The sequence below is a fragment of the Macaca mulatta genome, chromosome 6, assembly GCF_049350105.2.
Source record: "Macaca mulatta isolate MMU2019108-1 chromosome 6, T2T-MMU8v2.0, whole genome shotgun sequence".
NCBI classification, from domain to species: Eukaryota; Metazoa; Chordata; class Mammalia; order Primates; family Cercopithecidae; genus Macaca; species Macaca mulatta.
Window position 1 is genome coordinate 190,334,972 of NC_133411.1, and position 22,318 is coordinate 190,357,289.

Consider the following 22,318-nt stretch of genomic DNA (forward strand, 5'->3'; position numbering starts at 1 on the left):
CCGGAGCGGTTTGATGGCGGCCCGAGGGGCAGGAGCGGGGCGGAGCGGTTTGATGGCGGCCCGAGGGGCAGGAGGGGCGGAGCGGTTTGATGGCGGCCCGAGGGGCAGGAGGGGCGGAGCGGTTTGATGGCGGCCCGAGGGGCAGGAGGGGGCTGAGCGGTTTGATGGCGGCCCGAGGGGCAGGAGGGGGCGGAGGGGTTTGATGGCGGCCCGAGGGGCAGGAGGGGGCCCGGAGCTTTTTGATGGCGGCCTGAGGGGTAGGAGCGGGGCGGAGCGGTTTGATGGCGGCCTGAGGGGTAGGAGGGGGCGGAGGGGTTTGATGGCGGCCGGAGCGGCAGGAGGGGGCCTGAGCGGTTTGATGGCGGCCTGACGGGTAGGAGCGGGGCGGAGCGGTTTGATGGCGGCCTGACAGGTAGGAGCGGGGCGGAGCGGTTTGATGGCTGCTGGAGCAGCAGGAGGGGGCTGGAGGGGTTTGATGGCGGCCTGATGGGTAGGAGCGCGGCCTGAGCTTCAGGAGGAGGTCCAGAGCCATAGTGAGGGGCCGGAGCAGTAGGAGGGTGGCTGGCAGCGGGAGCTGCTGTTGATCCGCTAGAGGTTTAGGAGAAGGTGGGGCCCGTGCCCGATGCTGGCGGCTGAAGCCTTGGCCACTGCGGCTCGCCTGGCTGCGGTTGGTGGTGGCGACCGAGACAGCAGCCCTGTTAGAGTGGTAGAAAGGCGCAGGGTAGGTGCGCTCTTTGCGGTTGCACTGCCCGCTTGCGGGGTGGTGGGGGAGCAGGTTTGGTGTGCTTTTGGGGCTGCACTGCCTGCTGTGGGGGGCTGGTGGGTGGCGCTATCAGGCGTTGCATCAGGCTGGCGGTGGGGCAGGTTGGCTGTGCTTAGGGTCTACATTGCCTGAGGTGGGGGGGTTGGAGGCAGGTTGTGTCCACTGCCAGCGGCTCGGGGCGCGGGTTAGGGCATTATTAGCTGCTGCACTGGCTGATGCAGGGGGCGGGTTGGGTGAGCTATCCTGGGCTACAATGCCAGCAGCCATGCCGACTGGCAGGCAGTTGGGGGTGCTTTAGGGGAACTGTCAAATGCTGCACTGCTCCTGGGGGAAAGGGGAAAGTGGGGTGAGGGGTTGGTTGCGTGCACTAACCCGGGCGTTGACTGCCCGCGACAGGAGCAGGTTGGGGTGCTATCTGGGACTGTGTTGCTTGTGGTCGGGGCATGGGGCGGGTTTGATGGGGCTCTATTTGGTGCTGCAACGCCGGTGGCAGGGATGGGTTGTGGACACTATCAAGTGTTACACTGCCGGGTTCAGAGGAGTGGTTTGGGGGCGCTCTCAGGGTTACACTGCCTGCATCAGTCTCTGGGTGTTGTGGGCACAATCTGGGGGCTACGCTTGTTGGGCGGGGCAGGTTAGGGGTACTATCAGGGGGGCTGCTCTGCTGCTGCCAGCCGTGGGTTTTGGAGGTGGCCACGACAGTGGTGGCCTCTGAGGAAGGGCCCGGGCCGTTCTCCTCTTCCCGGACTCAAGGCTCTAGAGGGTGAACTTCTGCTCGTGTTGGAGTGCGGAGGGCACACAGAGTTTTCGCGGCAATCCCCTGAGCACCACAGGGCCCACACACCCAGTGTGATTCCCCGACCCTTGCCCTCTTGCTCTGTGTTGTGGAGACCATCTGGGAGCCCCAGTCATGGAGTAGTAGGCACCACGGGGTCTCAGGGCCCTGTGGGTGGAGGAGTCAGGAATGGGAACTGGTACTTTGTTGGGCAGGACTGGCTGGGTCTGAGTTTCCGCTATTTTTGCTCCCCAAGGAGCCCCGGGCACTGTGGTGTCTCCAGTCCCCACCCCAGGTCAGGCGGCCAGCTTGGTCCAGGAGGAGAGGCTGGACTTTGGAGGGTGGGTGTGAGTGCCTTCGCTGAGACTGGCCCCTGCCACCCAGTGGCCAGCATGACAACGTGAGGCTCTGACACTGCCACTTTCTGCATCCCGTTGTAGATTTTTCTGGCTTTGCCTGCCCAGCTGCTCCAAGCCAGGCTGGTGAAGGAGGAGTCTGCTGTGGTGAGCTGGAGGTTGGAGCCTGAAGATGGCACAGCTCTGCAATTCATCTGTGGTTGTGGCGGTGACGGTGATGGAGACTGCAGCTCAACAGGAGCAGGAGGAGGATACCCATGGAGGCCAGGTGGTAGGAACCTTGGAGGGTGGACGGGTGCATAGAGGGTGACAGCAGAGCTGATTCCGTTGGCATCGGCGCTAATGGTGGCAACAGCAGCAAGTCTAGGGGCCAGGAAGGGGGAGTAGGAGAACTTTGGGGCCCAGCCTGGCCTGGAGTGGGTAAGAAGCTGCCGGTTCTGTACCGCAGGCCTCAATGACAGTGGTGGAGGTGCAGCCAGGGCAAGGAGGAGTCCTTCCCCTTCTCCTGTGGTCTGTGGAGGGTGCCCTCCTGCTGGTGTCTGAGCCAGGTGTGAGTGCCAGCATTGTCTCATTCTTAACAGAATTTAGGGGGCGACTATTTGTGTATTTTTTTGTTTTTTGTTGTGATAACCCTTAAGGGACAAAAGGCTGCTTTGGCTGGGTTTCGGTGTGGTGGGATCCCCCATGTCAGACAAAGGGTGCTTTCCTGGCAAGGTGTGTGTTGGAGGGAGTTCACCAAAGGGAAGAAAGGGAACCTTCCAGGAGGGTGGCTGCTGTGGCAGATTCCCTGCTTCTGGGCACCCTTTGGGTCACCTGGTTTTCCCTGTGGAAGAGGCGAGGCTTAGACCGGCATCACTTGTACGGTCAAACAGGCATCGTGGCTGGGCCAGTCGATTTGACCTTGCTGCTGCTTCAGCCCACCTGCCCGTGGTGTCACCTCGGGAACCTCAGGCCACAGGGGCAGAGGCTTCTCTGGCAGGCTGATTGCTGTAGTGGATTCTGTTCTGCCTGCTGCTCAGAGGGCTTCTATGGCCAGGAACTGATGTTGGGACTCTCCTGTTGGTGTCCTGCTACCTCCGTGTTGTCTCTGGGTTCTCAGGGACTCTCAGGTCTGTGAGGACAAAAAGGTTTCCTGGCTAGTTTGCGTGGTGTGGTTGGGATCCCTTTTGCTACATGCCCCTCAAACACCCTAGTGCCTCTGGGGGAAAAGGGAATTTTAGATTTAATGGAGAATGTGTCTATGTTGGCTGCTTATTGTTAGCAAACTTCTGAACAATTCTAAGGTCATGGCAGAATGGTCGCCTCTTGTTGAGTAGACTCCAGCTCCATTGGAGAAGAGACGAGCTTACCTGGGCTGTGTTTTCTTGCTAGCTTGAGGGTTGGAAACACTAGGTTTTTGTCTCCTTTTCCAGTTGAGTTAGGGAAGTGCCATGCATTATCACGAAACAGTTCCTTCAGTTCTGAAGTCCTTAGACTGTCATCTTATTAGCACTGTCCAGCATTCTCCTTTCAGTGAGATAATAAGGGAAGGTTCCTACTCTAAAGGGAAACGGAATGGTATTTTTATATTGTATGACAAGAAATACAAAATAATTCTGAAAAATTTAGTCATTCTTCTTTTAAATTTAGAAACCCCTTGTTTATATTTATAATATTTAAAACTATTAAAAATTAAGATGTCATAATTAAGATAATCTTTTAATGTTTTATATGAATTAGCATTTAGCAGATGACCATAACAAATTATTTGAATTATGTTACATTAATTGCCAATTCAGATTTCTTTCTGATTATTACAAATCTGTTTGTAAAATTTTATTTTGTCATTTATTAAATTTTTGTATAATTAGTTGCTACATTGCAGGTATAGGAACTTCTAATATTAAGCGTGATTACAAATACTTCAGTTTTCATGTCTTTTTATTAATAGTCTAAACTTATGAAATGCTTTGCGCATTAGTATTGGTAACTTTTTTTAGTATGAATTATCATTTGAAAAATGTTAACAACATAGCTTTCCCATATTATTTATCTTTTTGAGGTAGAGTCTCACTCTGTCGCCCAGGCTGGAGTGCAGTGGCATGACCTCGGCTCACCGCAACCTCTGCCTCCTGGGTTCAAGTGATTTCTCCTGCCTCAGCCTCCTGAGTAGCTGGGATTACAGGCATGGGGCACCACGACTGTCTAATTTTTGTGTTTTTGGTAGAGAAGAGGTTTCACCACATTGGTCATGCTGGTCTCGAACTCCTGACCTCAGGTGATCCACTTGCCTTGGCCTCCCAAAGTGCTGGGATTGCAGGCGTGAGCCACCACGCCCAGCCTATTTTAGATACAGGGTCTTCCTCTGTTGACCAGGTTGAAGTGCAGTGGTGTAGTCATAGCTCACTGCAGGCTCAAACGATCCTCTTGCCATGGCCTCCCAAAGTGCTGGGATTACAGGCATGGGCCACTGTGCCTGGCCTGAATTGTAATAATTTTACAGTTTGCCTCAAACGAGGGCTGACATCTGGGCAAGGTCTGCCGGGGGCCTCCCCCATGCAGGCAGTCTCTGTGCTGTGCCCTCCACCAGCGCTGAGGGCCACTTGCCCACAGGCACCCCTCTCCTTTCCCCTCTGGGGAAGGCCAGAAGTGACTTTTGAGGTGACCTGAGGGACTTTGTCTGGAAAAGGGTGTGAAGCTGAAGCTGATGGCCTCAGTGCCCAAAGGGGAACACTTCACACTGGCGTTTGGAAGCCACAGGCCTGACAGTGGGTCCTGGTCTTGGGGGTCTCAGTCACCTGGCCACCCATTCCCCCCTCACCTAGCAGGCTGCCCACACCCTCTGTCTGTGCTCAGCCAATCAGGCGAGCCAAGGTTATAGCCCTCCCTGCCCTGGGCCCTGGCTCCATGAAGCACCATGGGCCTTGGAAGACCTCCCCAATTCATCCTGTCTCCCCAGTATCTTCCGCCAAGGCAGAAGTTTCCCTGGGCCCCTGCTCTGGCCGCTTCCGTGGCACAGTTTATAGCTGTGCCTGACACAGCCCACCTACCTGGCTTCTGTCCGAAACCTGCAGCCAGGCCATGTGACAGCCGCTGCCTGTGCCCAAACATTCATCCAGCCCCACCCAGGAGAGCCAGACAGGCACTCACACACCCTCACCCACACATCCTCACCTGCCTGGCCCTGCCGCGCCCCCACCCCACCCTCCCTCTAAACCTACTGGGGCAGCAGCTTCCCCTACATTCCTCTTGCTCCACCTCCTAGAGCTGGTTCACACACAGATTCCCATGCCCTTGGCAGGTTGGTCATGGCCCTGGCAGTTCTGAGGACAGGATGGGTACAGGACTGTGTGCACCATAGAAAGGTCAGGGAGTGCAGCCTCCTACTCTATGCCAGCTGCCAACCCCTGGAGCTTTCTAGGCTGATGGGGACAAAGAATGCACCAGAGGGGATAGTGACCATTGTCCCCGGGTTAGTCCACCATGGGACTGATGGGAGGTTCACAGATGTACTGAGTGCCCTGTTGCATTGGTCCTCAGGGGCAGGTGCTGAGATGGAGTTAGGAGAGCAAAGGAAGGGAGCTGGGCATGGTGCCTCATGCCTGTAAATCCTAGCACTTGGGGAGGCCCAGGTGGGAGGATTTCTTGAGGCCAAGAGTTTGAGACCAACCTGGGCAACACAGCAAGACCCTGTCTCTACAAAAAAAATTAAAAATTAGCCAGGCGTGGTGGCTCTATTCCCAGCAACTCGGGAGGCTGAGGTAGGAGGAACTGTTGAGCCTAGGAGTTGTCAATAGAAATCAAGTGTTGGGATATTGAGAATAGCATTATAATGAGGGTCCAGAGTATGTTATTAATACTAATGGTATAATTTTGAGCTTCTGATATATACACAAGCATATGTATAGCTACACCAGGGATTGTGCTCAAGATTTGACTTATATTAGCTTGTTTAAGCCTCTTCCACACACTGTTTGAGGCAGGTACTATTATTACTGTTTTATGGATGACAAAACTGAGAAGCAGAAAATTTAGGAAACTTGCCCAAGATCACACAGCAAAGAAGCAGACACCAGAACCAGAGCCCTCGGCTCACAGACTTCATTGCCTTCGCTCCTAGGCTCTCTGTTACTCTGACCATCTCTCAGCCAGGAAGTCACTCCCTATGGTTAAATATTTCTATTCTCAAAACATGTGAGAGAGGGAGCCTTGAGATTTGTTACCTAAGCCCTAAGGGTTTCTCCTGCCATTTCAGAGAGAGAGAAGCTTTTCTTTGCCCCTGAACTGTGACAAAGAAAACAGGAGGAAACAGCCATCAGAAGAGTAAAAATCTCTTATCTTCGCAAATAATAATTCACTCTAACTGAGCTCTTTTGCATACAGCACTGGGAAAAGACCTTGTTTTTTATTCTATCAACTTCCCCATTTAACAATTTATTGAGAACCTGTTGTGTACCCGATGCACTGCTGGCGTTGGGCATGTAAAAATCAGTGTAGCGTGGTCTTTTCTCCAAGCAACTCAATCTACTGCTTGGTTCTCTTTTCTGGATCATTTTAATTATGCTTCTCCTTTAAGTAAAGGACAGAGAAGTAGCACTGAGTCAGATTTTTGCCACTAGTCTTATACAGGTGACCTATTTTTCTTAATGCTCCCCACGCATGGGATCTGAGCCAGCTGAGCCCAGAAACCTCCCAGGTGGAGAACGTAGTGTGGCACTTCAGCACATGAGACTGTGCAGGAGTCGATAAAACTGGCATGTTAGCCACAGAAACCCTGCCAAGCGTTCGGGAATAGAAGGGGTGGACAGCAGCCCACCTGCTTTTCCTAATCTCATGGATATCAGGCACCAGGCAGCCTTGCGCCTGGAATGGAGACATCTCAGGTAGGGGTTGTCACTGTTCCAAGCTCCCCTTTGATGCCATTTTGATCCTGGGTGTAGAGTTGCCACATGGAGAGCGAAACCACCAGAATATGTAAGTGAGAAAGGAATGGAAAGATGGACAGATGCCTAGATAGATACATAGATACTTTGCTGAAGTCTGGGACAGTGGAATGTAGGAAGAGAACCTCAGATAGGGAGAGAACAGTAGGTTGATTGTGGTAAAGGGAAGGCTTCACTGTGTTATTCAATATACTTGTTGAATTGTTTAAACAATATGTATATCTTTATAATTAAAAGAGAATTTGGGGCCGGGCATGGTGGCTCACACCTGTAATCTCAGCACTTTGGGAGGCCGAGGTGGGCGGATCACGAGGTCAGAAGTTTGAGACCAGCCTGGCCAACATGGTGAAACACCATCTCTACTAAAAATACAAAAAATGGGCCAGGTGCGGTGGCTCAAGCCTGTAATCCCAGCACTTTCGGAGGCCGAGACGGGCAGATCACAAGGTCAGGAGATCGAGACCATCCTGGCTAACACGGTGAAACCCCGTCTCTACTAAAAATACAAAAAACTAGCCAGGCGTGGTGGTGGGCACCTGTAATCCCAGCTACCCGGGAGGCTGAGGCAGGAGAATGGCATGAACCCGGGAGGCAGAGCTTGCAGTGAGCTGCGATCACGCCACTGCACTCCAGCCTGGGCGACAGAGCGAGACTCCATCTCAAAAACAAAATAAAACAGACAAAAAAAAAAAACTAAAAAGAGAGTTTGGACTTTAGAATAAGACTGGAGTGTGAAGCCTGGCTTCCGCTATTTCTGAGAGCTATGTGACTGTGGGCAGATTGTTTCGGATCTCTAAACCCTCAGTTCCCTTGTTTATGAAATGGAGGTCATGGGGATTGAATGAGATTAAGTCCTGTATAAAATGCTGAAGGAGCTGTCAATAACATCAGCTCTTTGTTATTATTAATAGCATTAGGCGAGGCTGAGAGTCAGCTACAGAGGAGACCTCTGTGGGCAGAAGAGAACCACAGAGGAGGTAGCTAGTAGCAGTAGAGCCGAGCAAGGAATGGGTTCCATTTAATGCGGTGTCAAGTGCCCCCTTGTTAGGGAGGTGCACCTCCCTCCCTTCTCCACCTGCCAGCACTTGTTTTCTCCTCGGGAAACACCCAGGATGGCAAGCTTTGTATGTGGTAAGGTGGCTAAGAGCACGAGCCCCGGCTTCATTAGTTTTCCATTCTGGCTGTGCCACTTACTTGCTCTTAGTCAGGTTCCTCACCTGTAGTATGGGAATGGTAATTGTATCTACCTCAAGAGTTGTTTCACCAATTAAGTGAGTTAATGCATGGGAAAGGCTCAGAAGAGCCTGGCACAGAGCAAGTGATTTATAAATATGAGTTTATATCGTATACTCTGATTCTAGAGTAATCCTAAGACTTTCGAAGACCCTGAACACTTCCTTTTGGAGATTTCACCCAACATTTTATCAAACATACTGAAAGTCACCCACATTTCATGTTAATTATTATTATTATTTGCTGTAGTATGTTTAAAAGAGGTTTTAATGATTTTGCTTGTGGAAGTGGTTGACTGTGACTAACTCATAGCTATGAGGCCTTAGCAATCGCTGGACATGTTTGAAATCCCTTTCAAAGTGAGTAATTCTAAGGAACAAATTGTTTTTAAGTGTAATACAATTTTTATGAATATCAAACTTAACAATTAATGATGTTTACATAACTTTCCATTATGTAGACATTTAATTAAACTTTTTTTTTTTTTTTTGAGACAGAGTCTTGCTCTGACGCCCAGGCTGGAGTGCAGTGGCTGGATCTCAGCTCACTGCAAGCTCCGCCTCCTGGGTTCACGCCATTCTCCTGCCTCAGCCTCCCGAGTAGCTGGGACTGCAGGCGCCCGCCACCTCGCCCGGCCAGTTTTTTGTATTTTTTTAGTAGAGACGGGGTTTCACCGTGTTAGCCAGGATGGTCTCGATCTCCTGACCTCGTGATCCACCCACCTCAGCCTCCCAAAGTGCTGGAATTACAGGCGTGAGCCACTGCGCCCGGCTTAATTAAACTTTTATCTATTTCGATTTTTCAGTTTTCTCTTTTTGTATTTTGAAGCCAAAAAAAAAAAAATGTGTTTCAGACCTCAGGTAAGGGAATAGATGAAAGCGGTCAGCCAGGGACCAGAAAGCCCTCTCGGCCAGCCTCCTGAAGCTGTGGTTCGGCAGAGCCAGGCAGCGCCTGGGTGCAGAAGGGACCTGTAACCTTGTCCACCCCTGTTCTTCCATCTTATGAATGGAATAACTCATGTCCAAGAAGGGGAGTGACTTGCCCAGAAGATAGTGTAATTTGATTCTGAAATGCAGAGTCCTGAGCCCTTTCATACTTGTTGTTGTTTGTTTGTTTTACACATTCCAAGATGATATTCAAGGAGTGGCTCTCAAAGCCCAGGGGAGTGACCTCCTGAGAGATGAAGGTAGCTGATGTGGGAAGGCTTGTACAGGTCCCCCTGGGCTGCACGTCTGTGTAACTCAATGACCAAATCGACAGTGACTTGAACCCGCAGCCAGGGGCGTGTGGGTGAAGTACGAGCAGACGTTTCCACCAGCTGTTAAAACCTAGCAGGGGCATTAGGAATCAATCGCAGACTGTGCCTCCTGTGACTTGGCAAACCTCCATGAGGAAGGTTCAAGGGAGGGGAAGAGCAGTCACAGGTCTCCACCAGCCAAGAGCAAATCCGAGCAGAGAGCTAAGCACTTTTGTGCCCTCTGGAGCAAGGCAACCCCATAACCTTGCAGAGATTTGGGAATGATGGAAGCTGAGGAGCTACATGGCCTTGTCAGGAGGATGAAGAGATCGCCAGGCAGCTGCCATCAAGTTAGGATTCAGAGTGGTCCTGGAGGAGAAGGGGAGATGCCCCTGCCCAGGACCACACAGGACAGAAGGGTGTCTGGACAGTGCCAGGCCATGTTCAGAAAGTGAAGGGCCTTTCCAATAGGAAGGTTATGGGCCCAAACACTGAGTGCCTCTGTGTGGCTGGCATATTCAGTAAGTGTTAAAGGAAGGGAGAGAGAAACTGCGAGGGAAGAAAGGAGGAGTAGGAGCACTTGGACAGCACGTGCCGTCGCTCTGAGGCTCCTCCATGTCTACAGTTGGTGGCTTCTACCTTACATCTTTATACCTTTGAATTGGACGAAATGTATTTTCTCTTGGTCATTAGGGCACTGATGCACAATTTCAGTATGACCTTGTTGGTTCGTTCCACCTGGTCATTAAGGTTCTGGGGACTGTGTATGAAGCAGTATCATATAGGAGAAGAAGGCAGGCAAACCTGGTTTCGAATTTCAGCCTAGCCGCTGTATAGCTGTGGAACCGCAGAGACATTCTTTAACCTCTCTGAAAGTGAGTTCCTTTATCTGGGCAATGGGCACTAAGAATTTCTGCTTCCCAGGGCTCTAGCAATGTGCTAACACAGTCCCTGCTACATCATAGCAGAGGCCCATTAGAGTTCCTTCTCATGTCTCATGGTCAAGGTGGTCTTGCCTGAAACTAAGACATAGCTCATTGTACTGTTCAAGTCAGAGCAAGCCAAGTGTGCTTTGGGCAACTAGTGTGCCTAAGCCTGAGTCGTGAGAGTCCTAAAAAGGAACAAGGCGTGGCTCTGGACCTCAGGGAAACAGAGTCAGATGTGGGGGAGACATAGATTTGAAGGAAAAAAAAAAAAAAAGAGCACCAGGCTTGAGTTCTGGAGTCTAGGTTATCTTCCTGGCTTTGCCACTAATTTGCTAAGTGTCCTTGATGAAGTCACAGTAGTTCTCTGAATCTCAGTTTCCTCTTCTCTCCTGCAAGGGCAAAACTTGATGGTCTCTAAGATTCATCCTGGTTAAGCAAGTGCTAAGCTGCATGGCACAAATTTCAGATGCTTCTTTAAGTGTGTCCAAGAAGAAAATTCTCAGAGACATTTGGAGTGCCTGGGAGCAGCTAGAAAAAGTCAGGGAAATGATGCCAAGATTTAGCCACAAGTGATACTGCTAACTTAAGAGTCTGCCCCTGATCTCATGGGGTCTTAAATTCTTCCCTCCAGTCCTTCTCTCTTGGGTTGTATTAGAAAGATCACTGAAGTGACCTTAAGCACAACAGGTTGGATTCAGGTTAGATTTAAGGAGGGACTTCCAAACAAATGCTTTTGAAGGATGAGCTTGTAAGTGAACAGAGAGAAGGGCATCGTCTACTTTTTAGAAGCCTTAAGATGCTGGGTACAAGTATATTTTGCATTCCTGAAAAGCTGTGTGCTAAGAAAATACATTGAATCAGTCCTGCCTAAAATGCACCGGAGTGTTCACTATTTAGAGGCATGGGGCTGCCCTTAAATTCACCTGTTTATAAATACAGCTTTGTTTAGCCCGGTTTTTAAGGTGAACGTTCCCTAGCTGGATCTCTCTCACAAAAAGTTTAAATGTGATCTTTCTCAGAGGCTGAGAAATAAATTCAGTTCATTCTCAAGGTTGGTTTCCGACCTATGGGTCCAGGAATGCATCAAATATAAGGAAAATGTTTATGATGTTTCTGTATTGGCCAACATTCCTGGTTTCTGTCCCTGGAGGACCTGCAGAACCAGCCGTCTCTTCCTTGCGTATGTCTCAGTCGTGAGCACCAGGCCAAACCACAGGAGCAGTGCCCCTGCTCTGGAGAGTTTCGTCTGGGGCCTCCTGGGTGTTGAGTAGAAGTTGGAATCTGATTGGACTTCTATTTACTCTGCACCTTGTACTTTGCAGTAACAAGACTGTCAGTACCATGAGGGCAGGGACTGTGTGATTTGCTTCCCATTGCTTGGCACGGAACGGGTACACAATAAGTGATGATGAATGAATGAATGAATGAAAATGGACACATCAATTCTAGTTGACTTTCTGGCCTTTGGCCGGGTACTTAACTGCTCTGAGCCCCAGTTTCTGCATCTGTAGCATGGGGGATAGTAAGAGTTCCTGCATTGCAGGATTGTCATCAGGATTCAATGAGACAAAATATACGAAGTACTTAGCGCATTGTTTAGAGCGTAATAGGCACTCAATCAGTGTTAGCTTAGTATTACTTTTTCTATGTAAGATTATGTTGTCCTTTCCACAGCCCGGTAAGGGGAAGTATACCATCCCCACTGAACAGATGAGAAAACCGAGGCTCAGAGGTGTCAGTGACTGCCCGAGGTCACAGGTGGGACTGGGACTCCTCAGTCTGTCCTCTTTCTACTGCTCAACAGTCTGGTGAAACTACAGAAGGACTCATTCCTGCTAATGGGGCACTAAAGGCAATGCACGAGGAACTCTGAGGAGTATGTGGAAATTCTCCCGGGTTTTCCAGCTCCCGAGAGTACCCTGGCTTTATGGGGTGAAGTCCTTTGATTGTCTCAGGTTCCTGATCTGTTCATGACCCTGTTAGCCCAAAAGCTGGCAGAGCTGCATGTGGTGCTACTGTTCTTTTTGTCTCCTTGACTCTCCCCTGCTCCCCACCTGCATCGCCTTACGCATTTATGATTTCCTTAAACATGCCTATTTGCAGAGACACACTGAGCTAAGCAGCAAGAGTGGAGGTGTCCAGTGGGAAGTCCACTGTGAGGGAATAGGGTGTCAGGAGAGGTCCTACCAGCTCATCCTGACCAAGATGCTCGTATGCTGTGCTTTGGAAAACACAAGCAGCGCAAGAACATTTAAAATTCACTCAGTGGGTATTCTCCCTTTGTGGAACCGAGCAGACATGAGTGCAGGTGTGGAACATGACGTCCATATGGACATAGAAGGACAAAACACAGTCTTTGTCAACTTGATTGTCTGCCCTGTGGTGAGACATGAGGCCTGGCTGAATGGAACACAGGGAACCTGGAATCAACTTGATTATCTGCCCTGTGGTGAGACATGAGGCCTGGCTGAATGGAACACAGGGAACCTGGAATCAACTTGATTATCTGCCCTGTGGTGAGACATGAGGCCTGGTTGAATGGAACACAGGGAACCTGGAAACTGTTTTGCAAAAAGAGGCATCTACCCCATTGACACTTTACTGCACTACTAATGGCAAGGAGCTTATGAATCTATTAGATACGGTCTTTGCTGCCTTTCATGATTCTAAGCTTGGATTTCTGGGGACAGTGAAAAGCCCCAAAGGTGGGAAAAGCAAGAGGAGGGCAAACAAAGTCTGCAAATTCCATCATTGGATAACAGGGCCGATGGTTTAGAGTGCTCTGCTTGAAAAGCTTGTGTGCGTATTTAAATTACAGCTTTCCACACACAGGGCAGCTGTGCCCTTTAGCCCAGCCCCTTTTCCTCTTATTAAAATAGGGCAAAGGGGTGCTTTTTTTTCCTGGGTTTCTTTTTTGGTATGAATTTACAAAATGTGGTTTAAATACTGATTTTATAGGAACAATGTCACATTTTAAGATTCAGTGTTAGGCATGGAGCTCTCTTAAAGATTGTTAAGAAAGAATTAGTGCCAGGAAAGAAGCTGGTGTGCAGCAGTGTCCAGCAGTAGAGGCCCTTCAGACAGGAGAGGCTGTCATTCGTCGGCTGCCCGGTCACCCTCATAATTGGTTGAGGGCAAAGGGGTCTCACCTTTTCATGCTTCTCTGTTTTGCCAAAAATACTTAAGATAATGGGGGAAAAATCTAGTATGCTTTGTTCTCTGAAAGATAATGTTTTATTAGCCTTAGCAACTCATGGTTGGTTAAGGAATGAGGCAGATTCCTAGAATCCAAATCAAACAGCTCCCATTAGTAAATTACTGACTTATAAAATATTTAGGCCTAGGACTGGGCAAAAACAATATATGAAAATGTAGGTAGCATGGCAGAATATTCTGATGAGTAGAAATCATGTATAAAAAGCCCAAACTGACCGGGTGCAGTGGCTCACGCCTGTAATCCCAGCACTTTGGGAGGCTGAGGCGGGCAGATCATGAGGTCAGGAGATCGAGACCATCCTGGCTAACATGGTGAAACCCTTGTCTCTACTAAAAATAGAAAAAATTAGCCAGGCATGGTGGCGGGTGCCTGTAGTCCCAGCTACTTGGGAGGCTGAGGCAGGAAAATTGCTTGAACCCAAGATCGCGCCACTGCACTCCAGCCTGGGTGACAGAGAGAGACTCCATCTCAAAAAAAAAAAAAAAAAAAAAAGCACGTACTATTCCAAACCACTCTGGGGGAATCAGAAGATCCAAACAACTTTAGGGGAATCAGAAGATCATTCTGCAGAAGCAGAACTAGTGCGATGGCTTAATGTTACTAAAAACAAGTTTATGGGTCAACATAAGGAAGAACCTTCCAACAATTCTGATAATCCACAGGGTGAGGGAATTTCTGATTAGGTAGAGATTTCTCCCTCTCTGGAATCTTGCAAGCAGAGGTCGCTGGATCTTTTATTGGGAATGCATCAGAGAGGATCATGCGTAAGGGTGAGTGTTGGACTAAAGGACCTTAGAGAGTCTGTCCAGTTCTGAGGCCCCCGACTGTATGTTACTTGGCCTTGACTAGATACTTTACTAACAGGTGCCATCCTAGTTATTCCACATCCTTAGAGTAATTGTAGATACAGAAAGATCTGGAAGTAGTTCTGTGGAGACCAGTAGAATGCTCAGAGGGCAAAATAGGAAATACAGTAGGATGGAAAAGTTTGGCCAGGAAAAGAGGACACAAGCATTTTAGAGAGCTGAGCCTGCAATATTAGGAAGGAGTGCAAACAGCTTGTTTGGTCTCTGTTGAGGTCCAGATAAGAGTAAATAGGTTAAATGAAATTTAACCAATGTAAAGCTAGATCATCAGAGACAGAGTATCAGATCTCAGGCTATCAGTCCCTCAAAGAATTGTCTTTATCGAAGGTAGATGAGGGAAGGGTCAGGTTGAGCAGCATTTTATGCGTTTGTGAAACTGATTAGGGCAAGGTCTGCCCTGCCTTTCTTAAGTTCTTTTATAAGGACCCATGATAAATTTCCATCAGTGCGTAGTTCCAGAGAAGAAAATAATGTGGTTCCTACAGAAAACTATGTATGCCTTCCATGTCAAAAGGTAAAAACCGTGTACATTGGTACCTTTTATTTTCTTACGTGTTAGAGAATTCAGAAACAGATCCTTGGGTATTTATATCTGCTCAGTTATGGTGCCTGAAAGGTGCTGTTTCTGCTGCTTGTAGCAGATGAACTCTTTCCAGGCCATTGATAATATTAATATGTCTTGTTTTTCAGCCTGTCATTCATCTCACATCTTGTGGGAAGTGAGTCAGCTCAAATCTCATATACTCAAGATGATATGGAATAAAAAAATTTATTGATTGGAAAGAAACATGAGGTTCTAGGATAGGTTTTCAAGGTGGATTAGAGGATTTCTGTCACTTAAAATGATCAATAATGGAGGGCCAGTCATCTGACTCCACATTCTTGGCCTTCATTAGTCACCGCTACTGGTGTTGTGCTGTATTTGAGCCTCTATATTGTCCATTCCTCGCACAATCCGTGGGTTTAGTTTCCATGGTTTGTTACTTGCAGTCAATTGTGGTCCAAAAATATTAAATGGAAAACTCACAGATAAATAATTCATAAGTTGTAAATTGTGCACTGTTCCGAGTCATGTGCTAAAATCCTACTCTCTCCACTTGGGATGTGAATTACCCCTTTGTCCAGTATATTCACACTGTACAGGAATGCATGTATAGGAAATATCATAGTATATAGAGGGTTCAGTATAGGCTATGAACTGAATATATGTACTAAGGTCCATAGTCTATATGGATTCACTCTCCATGGATTCGGGCATCTACTAGGAGTCTTGGAACATATCCCTGAGGACTAAGAAAGGTGACTGTAACTGTCAAGGTAAACACCCCAGTATATTACATGAGTGAGTGATGGCAGTGAGACACTGTTTATGTCAACCTGGTGCCCATTTGCAATTTCATGCATGTAGGCAGATCAGTCATATGTCCTATAGTTGTCATTGGCCATAGATGAGGGGGCATAAATGAGTAGCCCCCCAAGGGCAATTAACAGATCATCATCATCTCTGATGTTTCCACACCTAGGGTAAAGGCTGTCAGAGTTCTGGTATCTGTGAAGGTTTGTGGAATTAAAAGGAATGGAATATAATTGAAGTGACTTGAACTGCACTGAAAATAATTAAATTGAATTGCCTAGTCTTGCCTTGCATCAAGGGAATGTCTTACCTTTGCTGGCTCATCAACTCTAACAACAGAGCAAGAATAAGCATAGCATGCTAGAGTGCAGTGGCGCGATCTTGGCTCACTGCAAGCTCCGCCTCCCAGGTTCAAGCCATTCTCCTGCCTCACCTCCCGAGTAGCTGGTACTACAGGCGCCCGCCACCACGCCCGGCTAATTTTTTGTATTTTTAATAGAGACGGGGTTTCACCGTGTTAGCCAGGATGGTCTCGATCTCCTGACCTCGTGATCCGCCCGCCTCGGCCTCCCAAAGTGCTGGGATTACCGGCGTGAGCCGCTGCACCCGGCCTAAATGTGTTCATTTTAAAAGTATTGACTGTGCACCTTTTACATCCAGGCACTGTGTTTTATGCTGGGAAAATGTGATGGACTAAGCAGACGTTTCTCTGCCTCGAGGAGCTCCACCTAAGGAAAGGACACAAGCACTAAACAAGTCTTGCATAAATAAATATCTAATTAAAATTGTGACAAGTGCTAAGAAGGAAACTTTAAATAAAGTTTTGTAAGAAGAATAGAAGCAAGGCCAGGCGCAGTGGCTCACGCCTTTATAATCCCAGCACTTTGGGAGGCCGAGGCGGGCAGATCCCTTGCGGTCAGGAGTTCAAGACCAGCCTGGCCAACATGGTGAAACCCTGTCTGTACTAAAAAATAAAAAACATTAGCTGGGTGTGGTGGCGGGCACCTGTGATCCCAGCTTCTCAGGAGGCTGAAGCAGGAGAATTGCTTGAACCTGAGAGGTGGAGCTTGTGGTGAGCGGAGATTGCACCACTGCACTCTAGCCTGAGTGAAAAAGCAAGACTGAAGAATAGAAGCCAGAACCTACTAGAACAAACCAGTTTGTCCACCTTGGAGAAGGCCGGTGTGTCGGAGTGGAGTGGTGGCTGATGAACCTGAGCTAAGAGCTTCACGCTTTATTGTGGCTGAGTAGAGATGTGAGTGATAGGACTGGGTTTTTAGAAAGTCTACTCTGGTTGCTCCCTGGAGGGGAGGGAGCAAGATTGGAAATGGAGGACAGTTAGGAGGCTATTGCTGTAGGGTAAGGGAGACATGATGGTGGACTGACCTGGGGTGGAGAGAAAAGGAGAGAGTCTGGCCATGTTATAGGTGCAGTCAGAAAGAACTTGGTCAAGAGTTGGATGTGGCCAGAGAAAGTGGTAAAGATGTCAAAGGTTTCCATAGAGGCAGCTGGAAAGTAGGGGAGGATGGAGGTTCCATTTCCCAAGAGCAAGAAGAGAACCAGGTTTGGGGTGAGTGAAGACGTGAAGGTGAAGAACTCCAGCCGAGCATCTTGAGTTTGAGATGCCTGCGGACATGCCACCTGGAGTTGTCAGACAGGTAGTTGTGTCTGTCACTCCATCTGCAAGAATGTGCTGAAAGCCTGATATGTGTCAGGCCCTGTGGTGGGTGTGAGATGAAGAGGTTAGACAAGATTCCTAACCTCTAGGAACATAACTGTCTATTGTTTGAAATGACCTGTTGGAAATACGGAGACAAAAAGTAGGGAATGATAAAAACCATGAGAGAGAGAGGAGGAAATAACTCCTACCATAGGAGTTGAAAGGGGAAGGAAAGCTCTTTGTTTCGAGATGGCAGATGTCAAGGTAGACATCAAAATGAGAAAGCATATTGAGGCCAGACTGGGGATGAGGCAGAATTCTCCTTGCCCAGAACAGAGAAAGCCTTAGCTCCCCTGTTCCTGCCTGGCTGTATTCTGCAAATACCCCTAGGCCAGGTGTGGATGGGAAGTGGAAGGGTGAAGGTGAAAGCTCTAGCTGGGCCAAGGCCAAGGGTGGGAGAATTGACATTTTGATGCTTAAGTGGGGCTTTGGGACTGTCTTTACAGTTACAGCTCCCATCCCTGAAATATCCACTGGGTTCCCCTGGAATATGTGTATCAGGAAACAACGCCTTCCGCTCCTCTGCTCTGTGTTCGTTAGGTGCTGTCACCGAGAGAGTCTGGGAGGGCCTGAGGATGCTCTTCGTAATGGTGCCTCTTTAAAAGGTCCAGCTGGGCTGGGTATAAGTTTATGTCCATGAACTGATGAGATGGATGATGACAGATCCCTTATTTTCTCTAAATCAAATTAAATCCAACCCACAGCAGCCCTGACCTGACTTGGCTGGCATTGACAGGAACTCAGACTCACCTTCGATTAGGCCTCCGTCTGTCCGTCCCTGCTCCCTCCTGATCCAGAGAGTCATACAAAAGTCCCTGGGGACCTATGCTTAGCAGTGCGTTCATGGTGACTCCTCTGGTCCTAGGCACATTGTGGTCACTGCTGATATTCTCCTTGTACAATTGTGCATGTCCCTTAGAGCTGGAGGCTTTGCTGGTTTGGTAGTGCTGGGCCCAGGGGCCAGCCATCGTAGGGGCACTTACACAGCCATTCCCCTCTGGGGCACATCAAGGCAGGAGTTACTGATCTTTGCTACCCAGAATCTTAACCCACCCCCTCACCCAGTCTTGGGAGTCTCTTTTCACCCTTTCTTTGCTTCAGTTTCTGCCTCTTCCTCCCTCCCAGCAGCATTTGTTCCTCTTCCTTCACCCTAGCATCATTCACTCACTAGAGATGCTCTCTAAGGCCCTGGCGCTTACCTTTGAGCACCCAGCAGAGTCCTGGGAAGGCTGGTTAAACACAGACTGCTGGGTCTGCCCCCAGATGCTCCGATTCAGTGGGTGTTGGGTGGAGCCTGAGAATGTGCATTTCAAACAAGCTGCCTGCTGCTGCTGCTGCTCCAGGGCCCACAGAGAGAACCACTGCTCCAAGGGGCAGGAACAAAAGTCCGACCCCCGTGGAAGTGGCAGGATAAGATGGGGGAGAAGGGGAGGAGAATTACAGGAAGGTTGAGCTACAAATCAATATTTCCACCAGCTTCCCTGCCATCCACCACCATGTGTCGAATGATGAAAGTCTGCTGACCACAACATGATTCAGATGCAGATTTGGGGGAATTCGTCTGTGTGCAGAGGGAGACCCGGGGGAATTATGTTTTGTGCTTTATCCCCGGTGACCATATGCCTTTTCTTAGCCTGGAGTACAGGACTTCCGATTTGGGACTTCCAGACTGTCCCACATCTGGCAGTTTCCAGAAAATGGCTCCACCCCCATCCCCAAGCTCAGACTGTAGATTTCTTTTCTGTTGCTCCGGCCTGTCACTGAGAAGACTCGAATCTGCAGAATGTATGTGCAAGTAAAATGTTGAAGCAGCAGGGGAGAGGCCTGGGAGGGGACAGGTAGACGCGGTGAACTGTGTCAGACAGGTGGCCCACAGGAGCTGGCAGCCCTCTGACCAGCTCTTCTGCTGGGAATAGAAACCCAGCATCTCTGCCTGCAGGGCTTCCTTTTGTCTCTTGTCTCAGTCCCCAGAGACAGGGCCACCCTTGAAGGGCCGGTGGTCAAAGATGGTAAGCCAGAAGTCAGCCCTTCTGCCTCATCTCCCAGTAGCCAGTACTACTGTGTGGTCAGGCCGGAGCTGTCCTGACTTTAGATCTTATTGGTGCCATGTACTAGCTGAGTGTGGTATTAGATGAGCTGCTTCTCCCGTCTGAGCCAAAGTGTTCTCATTTGTAAAAGGTGGATAATAATGGCATGTACTTTGCAATGTTGCTTGGAGGATTCAAAGGGGAGCTGCTTGTGAATTGCTTAGCTAGTATCTGGCACATAGCACATGCGCAAATAAAGGTGCGTCTCCATCACTCATGACTGTTATTCTGTTCTGGATGTTGGCATTCGTATCTTAGTTTTCCTCATGGACCAGGAGCTCCTTGAGAGGGGGAGCCAGGTTTGATTCCCTTTTGAATCAAGCCATTCCATCACCAAACACCTGTTGAGGTCCTACTGTGTGCCACTTACTGTGCTCGGGGCCCATCATCCACTGCTGCGCATAGTGTGTGTGACTTGATGGTTAATGAGTGAAGGGGAGGATTGTGGAGAAGGCTAACAGAAGATAGATTTTATTGAATACCTACTGTGTGCTAAGACAGTACTTCTTAAACTTCCATGGGCCTACTACCCACCTGGAGATCTTAGAATCAGATTCTGATTCTTAGATGTGGGCTGGGTCTTGCGACTCTCCAGTTCTAAGAAGCTCCCAGGTGATGCTAATGCTGCTGGTCTACAGGCCACACTTTGAGTAGCAAGATAGAGACTGCCATGCATTATGTTACTTATTGCTTGCCGAACCTTACGAGATGAGCTTAGAAATGAGAGTTTATAGAGATTAAATAGCTTAAGATCACACAGCTGGCTAGTGTTGGAGTCAGGTCAGCGTGCCTCATTTTTGTCTACTGAGCTCACTCACCCTTAAGAGCAGTGGTTCCCAGTGTTGCCACGTATTAAGATCACCCAGGGAGCATTCAACATCCCGATGTCAGGAGAGCTGGGTGGCAGATAATTCTAATGTGTGGCAGAGTTTTAGAACCAAGGCCTCAGCGCCCAACCTCATCTGAGGAACAAGAAAGGAAAGGAAATTAATTTTGACATCCATCGAATTTCAGGTACCAATTATAGACTTCCAGAATTTGGAGGTCTGGGTCTTTTTATGATGTTACAGATGAGGAAACTGAGGCCTATGGTGGTTAAAAGGTGCACCCAAAATCACTTAACTCATTGATGGCAAAGTTAGGACTAGAACTCAGGCCTCTGGGCTTTCACTTTTGACGTGGTTCCTCTGCTGGAGGAGGAATCCAGGGACAGAGTATCCATTGGAAAGGCATCTCCATGCTTCTCCACCAGCTGGGACCTCGGAGACTCAGAGGAGACCTAGGATGAAACCGGGAAACATTCACTGACCTCAGAAGAGCAGGAAGGTTTCCTTCGCAATATTCCGCCAATCTTGAAATGGCAGTATGCAACAGAACATACCTTGAAGTTCTAAGGCCTTTAAAATTCCAAGATGAAACATATAATCCCATTTTGGTAGTAGCATAATTGGTGGCTTGATTGAGTGCAATAAGGATTTACTGTTTTAATCATAACATAATGTACATTGGTTGTGTTGGGGGGATCAGACCCAGCATGAGGTCATGGGGGTGACGAAGTCCGGTGGAGTCAAAGGACTGAGAAAAAGACAGTTTGAGAGACAGTGGGACCAGGGGGCCATCGCGGATGTGGAGGCTGTGAAGATCTGGAGCTCAGGAACCCCAGACTATTTATTGGTGATCAGAGAAACAGGTGGTGAGAATGTGGGGGTTGAAAGGGCAGGTGCAGGATCTACAGCTGTGGCAGTTGCCCATTTATACGGAACATGTTCTGCTACTTGAGATAATGGGAATACAATCGATCTAGGAGCTTAGGAGGGCAAGAAGCAAGGAGCCAGCAAGTCCACACACGTTCCAAAGGCCACGAGGGGTTTTGTGCCCTGAGCCCGGGAGTCTTACGTGCAGGCCTACCTCAGCTTCTCCCAGTACTCACCAGCTTTCCCCACAGGTGGGTTGCTTCATTACAAAGATAGAATGGGCTACAAATGTGCACAAAAAGGTTTTTTTTTTTTGTGGGGGGGAGGTCAAGGGAAAGGCATGACTCAGAGTTAAACAGCCCCAAATCTTAGCTATGCCTGTGTAGCTTTACCATATAACCCATTGATAACTTAGTCCTATGGTGAGCTGGTATGCTTCAGTGTAACCATTTGTTGAGCACTTATTCTGTGAGCAGAGTGGCATTATCCACTTAAGGAATGTAATCACATTTAATCTATATACGATCCCCATGAAGTCAGCATTACTTACAGAGGCCTGCACAGTAGTAATTGGAGGAGCTGGGATGCAAATTCAGCTGTGGGTGAATTCACATCACCACACTCAGCATAGGAGCTGGTTCCATACCCTTATATTACAGGTGAGGACCAGACAGGAAAAGCAACCCATCCTGGGACACAGGGACAGCAGGTGGCAGGACGGAGCTGAGACTGTGGTCTCCTCACTCTGGGACCAGTGTTGTTTCCTACTACGTCCGTGGAAAATACGGCAAGAAAGAATGGCCAGTACTCCACATGCTGTTCCCCTTTCTGCTCAGGCTCAAGCCATCATGCAGTGAGGAAGTTACTTTCCGTACAGACCAGGCTTGTCTAATTTTTTTTGAGGAACCTATTCGATTAAAGAGAGCCCTTCACCAATCCATGTCCCATCAAATTGGACTTAAATGAACACATGCTACGTAGATACACTTTCCCAGTCTATGTCCCACTGAATCTTCCATCTGAGATCATACTATATATCCATTTATTGAGCAAGCAATGGTGAAGTAATTCCTATGTGCCAGGCACTGTGCAGGTGCTGGGGATAAAGAGATAAGGAGAAAGTAGGACACTGAGCCAGTCTCTGCCTTCCCAGTCTTGAGGTCGACAG

At 48.7% G+C, this 22,318-nt stretch overlaps 1 protein-coding gene across 1 annotated transcript in view; it reads left to right on the top strand.

Moving 5' to 3' along the window:
* LOC144329483 (uncharacterized) overlaps positions 1–22,318 on the top strand; it is a 74,769-nt gene that overhangs the window by 30,003 nt on the left and 22,448 nt on the right. Inside the window, exon 2 of the mRNA XM_077937570.1 lies at positions 1,979–2,162. The gene's annotated coding sequence lies outside the window, so the exon portion shown is untranslated. The remainder of the gene's footprint in view (positions 1–1,978; positions 2,163–22,318) is intronic.